This window comes from Vicia villosa, unplaced genomic scaffold (assembly GCF_029867415.1).
Source record: "Vicia villosa cultivar HV-30 ecotype Madison, WI unplaced genomic scaffold, Vvil1.0 ctg.000758F_1_1, whole genome shotgun sequence".
NCBI lineage: Eukaryota > Viridiplantae > Streptophyta > Magnoliopsida > Fabales > Fabaceae > Vicia > Vicia villosa.
Window position 1 is genome coordinate 681,789 of NW_026705339.1, and position 8,629 is coordinate 690,417.

The 8,629-nt window shown below is 34.3% G+C and overlaps 1 long non-coding RNA gene across 6 annotated transcripts; it reads left to right on the top strand.

The window, feature by feature from the left end:
• The first annotated feature begins 1,944 nt into the window (after positions 1-1,944).
• On the top strand, positions 1,945-5,526 carry LOC131631023 (uncharacterized). Of its 6 annotated transcripts, none has more exons than XR_009292582.1 (7): positions 1,945-2,643; positions 2,750-2,879; positions 2,995-3,261; positions 3,383-4,155; positions 4,399-4,471; positions 4,559-4,691; positions 5,295-5,526. It is a non-coding gene; the product is annotated as an uncharacterized LOC131631023 (long non-coding RNA). The 6 variants fall into 6 exon arrangements; XR_009292583.1 differs by having other exon boundaries at positions 5,301-5,526; XR_009292584.1 differs by having other exon boundaries at positions 3,383-3,691; positions 4,033-4,155; positions 4,559-5,526.
• Positions 5,527-8,629: the final 3,103 nt, after the last annotated feature.

Here is an 8,629-nt window from a genome sequence, read left to right on the forward strand (position 1 = left end):
TTTCTAAAATGAAGTCTGCAAACATTTGGGCTTTCAAGGCTTTCCTTGCTTTAAAGGAGACTTCAAATTCAGACAATTCAATAGACCACTTTGTTAATTATCTTGCTAAATTCTGGCAATCGAGTACTTGCTTCAAGGGCATATCTGTCTGGATATGATGGCATATGATAGAAAATATCAACGCAACTTCTTGCGCGCGGTCATTAATCCCAACATTTCATTCTCTATCTTTTGATAGCATACTTCTAGCCTTGCTAAGGCATTAGAGATAAAGTAAATCGGACTCTGAGTAAAATTTGACTTTCACACAAGAAAGACACTAATTACTTCATCAGATATTGCTAAATAAAGGAACAAAAGCTCTCTGGTGGAAGGTCGTGATAATAGTGGTGGAGTTGATAGGTTCCTTTTCAAGGATACCAATGCTTGCTCGCATTCTAGAGTCCACTCAAAGGGTGCTTCTTTTTTCAAAAGTTTGTAAAAAGGTAGGGTGTGTTGAGCCGATTTCAAAATGAATATAATTAGAGTCGTCAACATTCCATTCAGTCTCATCACCTCCTTGTCTGTGTTTAGTGCTGCCATCCAAATGTACGTTTCACACTTATCTGGGTTTACTTTTATGCCTTTCTCCATCAAATAAAAATCTAGAAATGTCTAGCTTGGACCTCAAAGGTACACTTCTATAGATTGAGCATCATATTATATTGTCAGACTCTTTGGAACACACTGACAAGATTCTTGTCGTGCAACTCTTATTCGCCGAATTTAACGATCATGTCATCTATTTATACCTCCAGTGTTTCACATATTTCTTCTTTGAATACCTTGTTCATCATTCTTTGGTATGTTTCTTTTGCATTCTTCAGGTCAAAAAGCATCATGTTGTACTGGTAATTGACTTACTCAGTCATGAAAGCTATTTTCTTCATGTTTGGATCATACATGGGTATCTGGTTGTAGCCACAATATGTGTCCATTAATGAGAAAAACTTGTACTCGGCCGAATTGTCTACCAACTTGTCTATATTCAAAAGGGGATACAAATCTTTGAGGCACGCCAGATGTTCGTGTAATCAACACAAATTATCCACTTCCCCCGAAGCCTTTTAGACCAACACGACATTGGAGAGTCATTCAGTATATCTCACTTCAAAGCGTCATGGACCGTCTTCATGGGTTCTTTGACTTTTTCTTGGGACCATCGGCTCTTTCGGTTGGATACATATCAAACACAAGGATCGATGTTTAATTGATGGCATCGGGTCTATGCCCGACATCTCATGCTGAGAGGTTGTGAAGAGGTCAACATTAGCCCCTGCCCAAACTGACTGCTCGGATTGTCATCAAGCTAGAAGAATTCAAACTTGTCATTCAGAATCATCTTTAAGGTCTTCATTTGATCTTAGTCGATGTGCTAAGCTTGTCGTCTTGCATGACGTCATCCCCCGTTCATTGAGATCCAATACATTGATTGCTTTATAGGCTTTCTACTTTCTTTTCTCAAAGGTGGCAGTGGTTGCTAAGGGATTCTTCAGTATTGTCTCGTGTATACACTACTAGAAATATGGCCTACGGCCACGCTAAATTTTTCCACAACTCAAAAACTGTGGCCACATATAGGTTTTAGCCAGAGTTTTAAAACCGTGGTCATATGTTTTGAAATATTGAATACGGAGTGTGAAACTGTGACCTTTTCTTCATTTGTCACAGATAACAAACTGCAGATAGTTTAAGCCGCAATAGAAAAACCGCGGCATTATAATTTTCATCTCAAACTGTGGCCCAAACCCAAAAAATATACCGCCAAAACTTCCCTCTATTTTTTTTAGTTTCCCTCTTGTTAAATATTTTCTTTTCTAATTTTTTTTAGATTAAAAAAAAATTGAAAACGTAAATACAAGTGTTATACTTCTAACCTAATATTGTTCTTCTAAACCCTAAGAGATAGTTCTCAGTCAAGAACCCCTCATTTGACAATTCATATTTCTTGTTCCAAACCCTAAATTCAACTTCACCTCCTCATCACCGAATCAAACCCTAAAATTAAAGGTCCTCACTCACAAGCACACCATGGATCTTCATCTCTTCTCATCTCTGGGTCGCAGCTTAGTTGAAGATTTTGGATTTTGGGTTTTTCACTCTCTTCCTCACTAAATCCACCACAACAACACCTTCACCACAAAACACTCTTGTAGCAAATCTTCTACCGTTAACAGTCCACTGTTTCACTAAAAACATCTTCACTCGTGCAAATATCTCTACTCTAATCGATAACCGTCTTTCTAGAAGCATCAACAAATCCAAATCTAAAGCTATAGAAGACGATATTGTTGGTTCGAGTTTTGGTTTTGGTGAAATGAGTGGTAATGGAACGATGGTTGGAGTGGTGGGTTTAGTGGGTAGAAGTAAAGTTTCGGTTTTTGAGAAAGGTGAAGTGAAGAAGAAGAAGAAGAAGAAGAAGAAGAAGATGGTGAAAGGGTGTGATTTGAGTAAAGGGTATTGGGTTTTTGATGAAAGGTATCCTCTTTATGGTGGAGCTTCTTATCCTTTTGTTGATGAAGGTTTTGATTGTGAGGGGAATGGAAGATTGGATAGAAATTTTACTAAGTGGAGATGGCAACCTCAATATTGTGACCTTCCAAGGTACTGTCAAATTCAATCTTTTGGAATACTTTACTTTAGTCTCTTTTTTTCCCTTTAATTTTGCAAGTGTGGTTATGCTTATGAGTTTGATTAACCGTTATTTTAGTGTTGGGTCGGTTCATACAAGGTAAAGGACTAGCTTAAATTGGGCCCCCTGCATTGTTCTTCTGGATTAGTCGGTCTCAAAGAGAGACTTTTTACTATTAGGAGTAACATATGTGAAGTTAGTAGCAAAGGTGAAGTTAATTTTATTCTTTAAGTACTGTTTTTTTGTGTTATAGATTCGCAATGTAGAATAGTATATGATTAGTTCTGAAGTATTAGATTTTTACTCGTTTTTCAAACTTATAGGATTATCAATGTACAATTGAGTACTATGTAAGTCATTTTAGTTCATGAAAGCAAGGCGAGAGTAGGGCAGAAATGAAGAACGACGCTGCGAATTGATGTCATTGATTACGGTTCGTCAAGATGGAGAGGAGCTGATATTTTGGGTTTCAACACAATGGTATCATTACAAAACCAAAGCTGGGTTAGTACCTCTCTTAAATTTCCCAATTGAAGCCTTGTGCAGTGCTACCTCTCTCTCCTTGCCTTCCTGCAAATCGCATTTACCTAGTATATTTCACACCTCTCATTCCTTTTCGCTGACGCTTTTGTTTATCTTTCTATTCCTTTTCAGTTATGCTTCTATCCATTATTTTCATTATCTTAATCTTTCTCATACATTTTGTTTTAGGCAGGAGGTCTTGCAGGAGGTCTTCATGAGGATGCTAAAGTGATTGAGAAGCATGCCGCACAACTCTATACTCTAGTCGAAGATTGTGACCAACCCGATTATGTCAAATTGGTGAAAGCCCTTTGTGCAGAACATAATGTTAGTTTGCTGACAGTTCCAAGTGCATTGACACTTGGAAAATGGGATGGTGCAAGTGCCCTTCACCCTTAACCTAGTTTTGGTTGAAGCAACAGCTCTACCATATCTAGAGATTTGACCTGATGAACTAAGTTTAGATGAAAAGGCAGAGTTACTCTTTTTAGATCAGGGGTATGTATGCCAATTCATTCGACACGACTATTGTAATTCTTGAAGTTGGTTAGAAAACCGTGAAATAACTTGCACTTTTATGAGTACTCTTCATTTAGTCTAGTGTTTGGTTTACAACTGGCTTACACCTAAGGAAGTAGAATTTCACAACCGTGAAATGACTTGTTAGGAATATGTGAAGTTAACAACTAAGGAAGTATTAACAATTTAATTAATTTCTTTTTGCAGCTTGTTAGTTTAATGTTTGGTTTACAACTGGCTTATACCTAGAAGAATTAGAATTTGTTATGTGCTGATACTTATTTCAATTTGATGGTAAAAACTTTGTTGCAAATTTGAAGGAACCTTTTAATCTTCAAAGGGGTTGGCTTTTGTGAGCTGGAGTTGGACTTGTTGGTGCTCTAGTTTCAATTGGATTGACAGGAGTTAATGTGTCCTTTAGTTGAGAAACCCCACAAAGAGAGGTTAATAATTTATTTTTGATCATTTACAAAGAGTTCTTATGTAATGGTTCGAATAGAAATTATATAACCAATGGTTTTAAGGGTTCTTATGCGCTAAATTCGTTGTGTGTTGAATCATTATTGTTGTAGGTGCAACTATTTTCTCTTCTTTCTCTACTGCAGTAGTTAAGTTATGCTCCTTAGAGCTGTAAGATTTATTCGTCTTAGATTGAATATCCATGTTTGGGTTCTTTCTTGTTTTAGGCTCACTCACTATTGGGTCTGACTTGGGATAACTTTGTGTTGGTGCATATATTCGGAAACTCAAATTTAAACGGTGAGTTTTTAACATTCACACATTGTGATTTCAAATCAAAGCTTAATGAGATCGATATCAATTTAGCGTTGAGTGTTTTTTTAACAGGTTTTAAGAAGAAACGTCAATGGAGAAGAGTGAAATGACGCTGGACTTAGCCGCTTGGAGATTTGCGAGGCACTTGGATTTCACTGCCGGTCCGTCATTTACAGCACCCCTTGCAAAAACTTCTGGTGAAGAGGTTAATAAAATTACTTTTTGTTTTTTCTTTTGAATGTGTTGCATTTAATGATAATCAACTTTGAGATGCTAAAGTGTATGTAAAAGTGATGTATGTTTGGAGTTTTTTTATAAGTTGAGATTGTATAAGAAACATAAGGCTTTTACTGGAAGTTAGCTTTTAATTGAAGACAAGGGTTCTTGTCTATAATTTGGTTTGATATGTGAAAACCATGATTCTTGGAGATTTTTTAAAGGTAAGGATGGTTGCATAAGTGCTAGTGTTAAAGATCATTAGGGATGAAAGTCTGAATTTCCTTCCAATTGTAAATGATTCATTTCACTAATACTTTAACCATGTTTGTTGTATCTGTATGCGATCTCAGCATTATTCTTGAGGTTGGTTATAATGATCTAACTTGTGTGTGGGTAGATAGTGAAAACAGTAATGCTTGCACTTTTTGTAAAAAAAGACAGATTTTACCACACGACCATGGTATATCTAAACATCTTGCATGCTTATTTGTGCTTTCCTTAACTAATAGCTAATTTTGAAACTATAAAGTATTGTGGGTGCTTTGTATCTGGGATTTATTATGATGGTTGCAACTGTCTGAAACAAAAGTTACAGGAGGAAGTGTCTGAAACTAAATTTACTGGAAAGCACAATAAAGGATGTCACTGCAAGAAATCAGGTTGTTTTAAGAAGTATTGTGAGTGTTACCAAGCCAATATCCTCTGCTCTGAAAATTGTAAATGCATGGACTACATGACACTCAATGTGAAGAATATTTGTTTACTCACTAAATTGGTACTTTTTTGTTAACTTGATTCCACTGATTGCTATGTTATTATATTCAAATTGAAAGACATTTACCAATTACTTTAATTTAACCTGCAACATCATATGTTTTCTAGCCTGGAGCGGTCTTTGTGTAGACAGTAAAATAATTTGTATGCATAAAATTATAGTAATCAAATTTTAAATTCTTTAAAATTGGCGCAAGTGATTGGTGTGTTGGATTAATATAAGCCACTAAATTTATTTACATTAAATTTATATTAAACCGTGGCAAGATAAATGGTTTAGAATGCATAATATATAACCACGGTTTTAAATCTGTAGTCATAACCAAACCGTGGCTATATCTTGAACCAAAAGTGTATGTTAAACGTTAAATTAAAACCGTGGCTTTACCATATGGCCACAGTTCTGTAATCATGGCAAATACAAACCGCGGCCTTAATCAAGCTACCTAAACCGTGGCCTAAAAAAGCCACGGTTGTCAAAAAGGCGTGGTCTATACCAAAAAACCGTGGACTTTACTTTAGGCCACGGCCGCATACTCCACAGTTGGATTTCCGTGGCCAAACCGTGGCCTCAGCGTTACGCCACGGTTATTTTGCATATAGCCTCGGTTTCTTGGGCGTGGCAGGAGACCTTTTTTTTTGTAGTGATAAGACAAGATCTACTTAGGCCAGCTTTAACAACGAAGGGTTACTTGAATCGTTATGGTATTTCATTTTCAGATGGACCGTAGAAGCCATATTGTCTAACATTCTCATGAATGATAGTCACAAGGTACTATTAGGAAACCTACGTTAATAATTCTAATGTTTGTTTCCTCTTTGACGAAAAATAGTACGTCTAGGCTTCCACATGTACGAGTTGAAGAATCATTGAATGCAAGGAGGCTTATGCTTTTACACGAATTCAAATCTTGCATGCCTAGTCCTAATTTCATGAATATTTCGAGATAGATTAGGTCATACGAACATCCATTGTCAATAAGGATCCCTTACATAAGTGGAAGTTTCACTTTAAGAGATCCATCCACCTTTTTCGTTGCCTCAAAACCCTAAAACTGACCTATCATTCCACCGCTTCTAAGCTTGCATAGTTGATTTGAGGAAGTTCTATGGCGGAGGCTCTCTCTCTCGCTTGGCATTTTTCCACCGATCAAATTGATGAAGAATACTAGAGAAATCTAAAGTTGGAAGGATCCAATGTGCTTTTGAAAATAAGATCAATAGTTGCTTTCTACATCTCAGTGTAACTACTATATAATCGTGACTTGAATCAGACAGATCTGATTGTGAAAATTAACAGGAGTCAGAAGTCGATTTCCATATATTGCACTATTATTTCGTTTGGTAACTAAAAATGATTGATGAAATGATGAGGTGGGATCTTGAATCAGTGGAGTAAATTTTGATGTAGCATAAATGGAGTTGACTTGCAAGATTAGCTATTCAGTTTCAAATATATAAAAGAATGAAGAATAAAGTAAGAATGAAAATAAATTTGAATCATGCATTTTAATTCAGGTAGAGTACTTTTATATAAAAATTGATTAATGTGTCCATAACTTGGATGAGATGTGAGCCTTAATCTTATTAGACTTTTGGCTAGCCTAAAAACAATCATATTTATAACTAGTCATATTTATAGGACACACAAATTATACAATGCAATGAATACGTATTAATATAGATCAATATATATGATGAAAGAAGTTTATTGAAAGACATTATTAAAAGACAAAAGGACAAAAACATTATTTATAATATATATTAATTTTCAACTCATTTTTCCCCCTCACGAAATCATAAGTTAGCCGCAAAAGACAAAAGACCATTTACTAATATTAATTGATTCATGAATAATTTTTTTGAAGGACTTATTATTAGTAATAGGTTTGTGGAAATGACTTTGACAATAATAAGACAATCGACACCTCTTATTTTAGAGGACAGTTTGGTTGGTTCTGTGTACAAATAATGAAAATCACACAACTTGTTGTTCTTTCCTTTTATAAATAAGGACCCATTTTGTTAAGGGAAAGAAAATAACAAGTTGTTTTATTTAATAAGTGGGTGCTCTACTTCTTTTTCTTTCACCTTCTTATATATGAGTAATTAAAAACAAATACATTTAGTAGTTGAAGTTACAAAGAAGCCAAAAGCAGAATTTTAAATATAAATATACTTTTCCTTATTACAAAATAGCATTCATATTGTTTATTGTTATAAAAAATGTCTTATTTTTTTCAATCTCAAAATAATTGTCATTTTTTATAATGTTATTTATATTATCATTACAAAATTTATTATTACTTTTTCATTTATATATTCTTATTTATTGATTTTTAAATTTATTTAATATCTCTATTACCTATAATTAACAAAAAAAAGTTTAGTAAACAATATTACTTTTTTTATTTTAAATAAAACAATCAATTATTTTCGTAAGAATTATGTACCACTTAAATATGAGACTTTTTGTGAGGTGGAAGGAGTATTTGACTATTCTTATTAGTTTCACATAAGGCATGACAAACTACATCTTCCCAATCTATTGCTTGCTAATGCATAGGGTCGATAACTCTGTGCCATACTAAATATTTCTAACATTTTTATTAATATTTTGATTATATTTTTAAACTAATACTACAAGAAACAAAGCAAAAAACATAATAAGATTTAAGGTATGGTGGAAAAGATCGATTCAAATAGAAAACTGTTTATCTAGACAAATTTTACGATATTTTTAACATTAAATTATAGTGACAAAATTGGAGAAAACATAAAAAAGAAATTGCAAAAAAATGTGTGGCGCATATGATATAAGTCACTACGTGTTTTCATGAAGAAATCATCTTTGGCTTGCATTGGTTTTGGGTGTGGTGCGTTTGCGCGATCCAAATTTTACAATTGTGTAATATTTTGATGAGAGGCATGCTATGTTGACACTCATTTTTCTACACCATATTTTACACCGTAAAATTTAACAAAGGAAAATGTTGTTGCACAAAAATCAAGACAAAGATAAATTATTTTAAAAAGAGTGAAGACCCATTTTGGTCTCTCACAAATATTATACGAGTCAAATTAGTCCCTCACAAAAAAATTGACCCAGCTTAATCCCTTACAAAATTTAACCGGGTCATATTAGTCCTT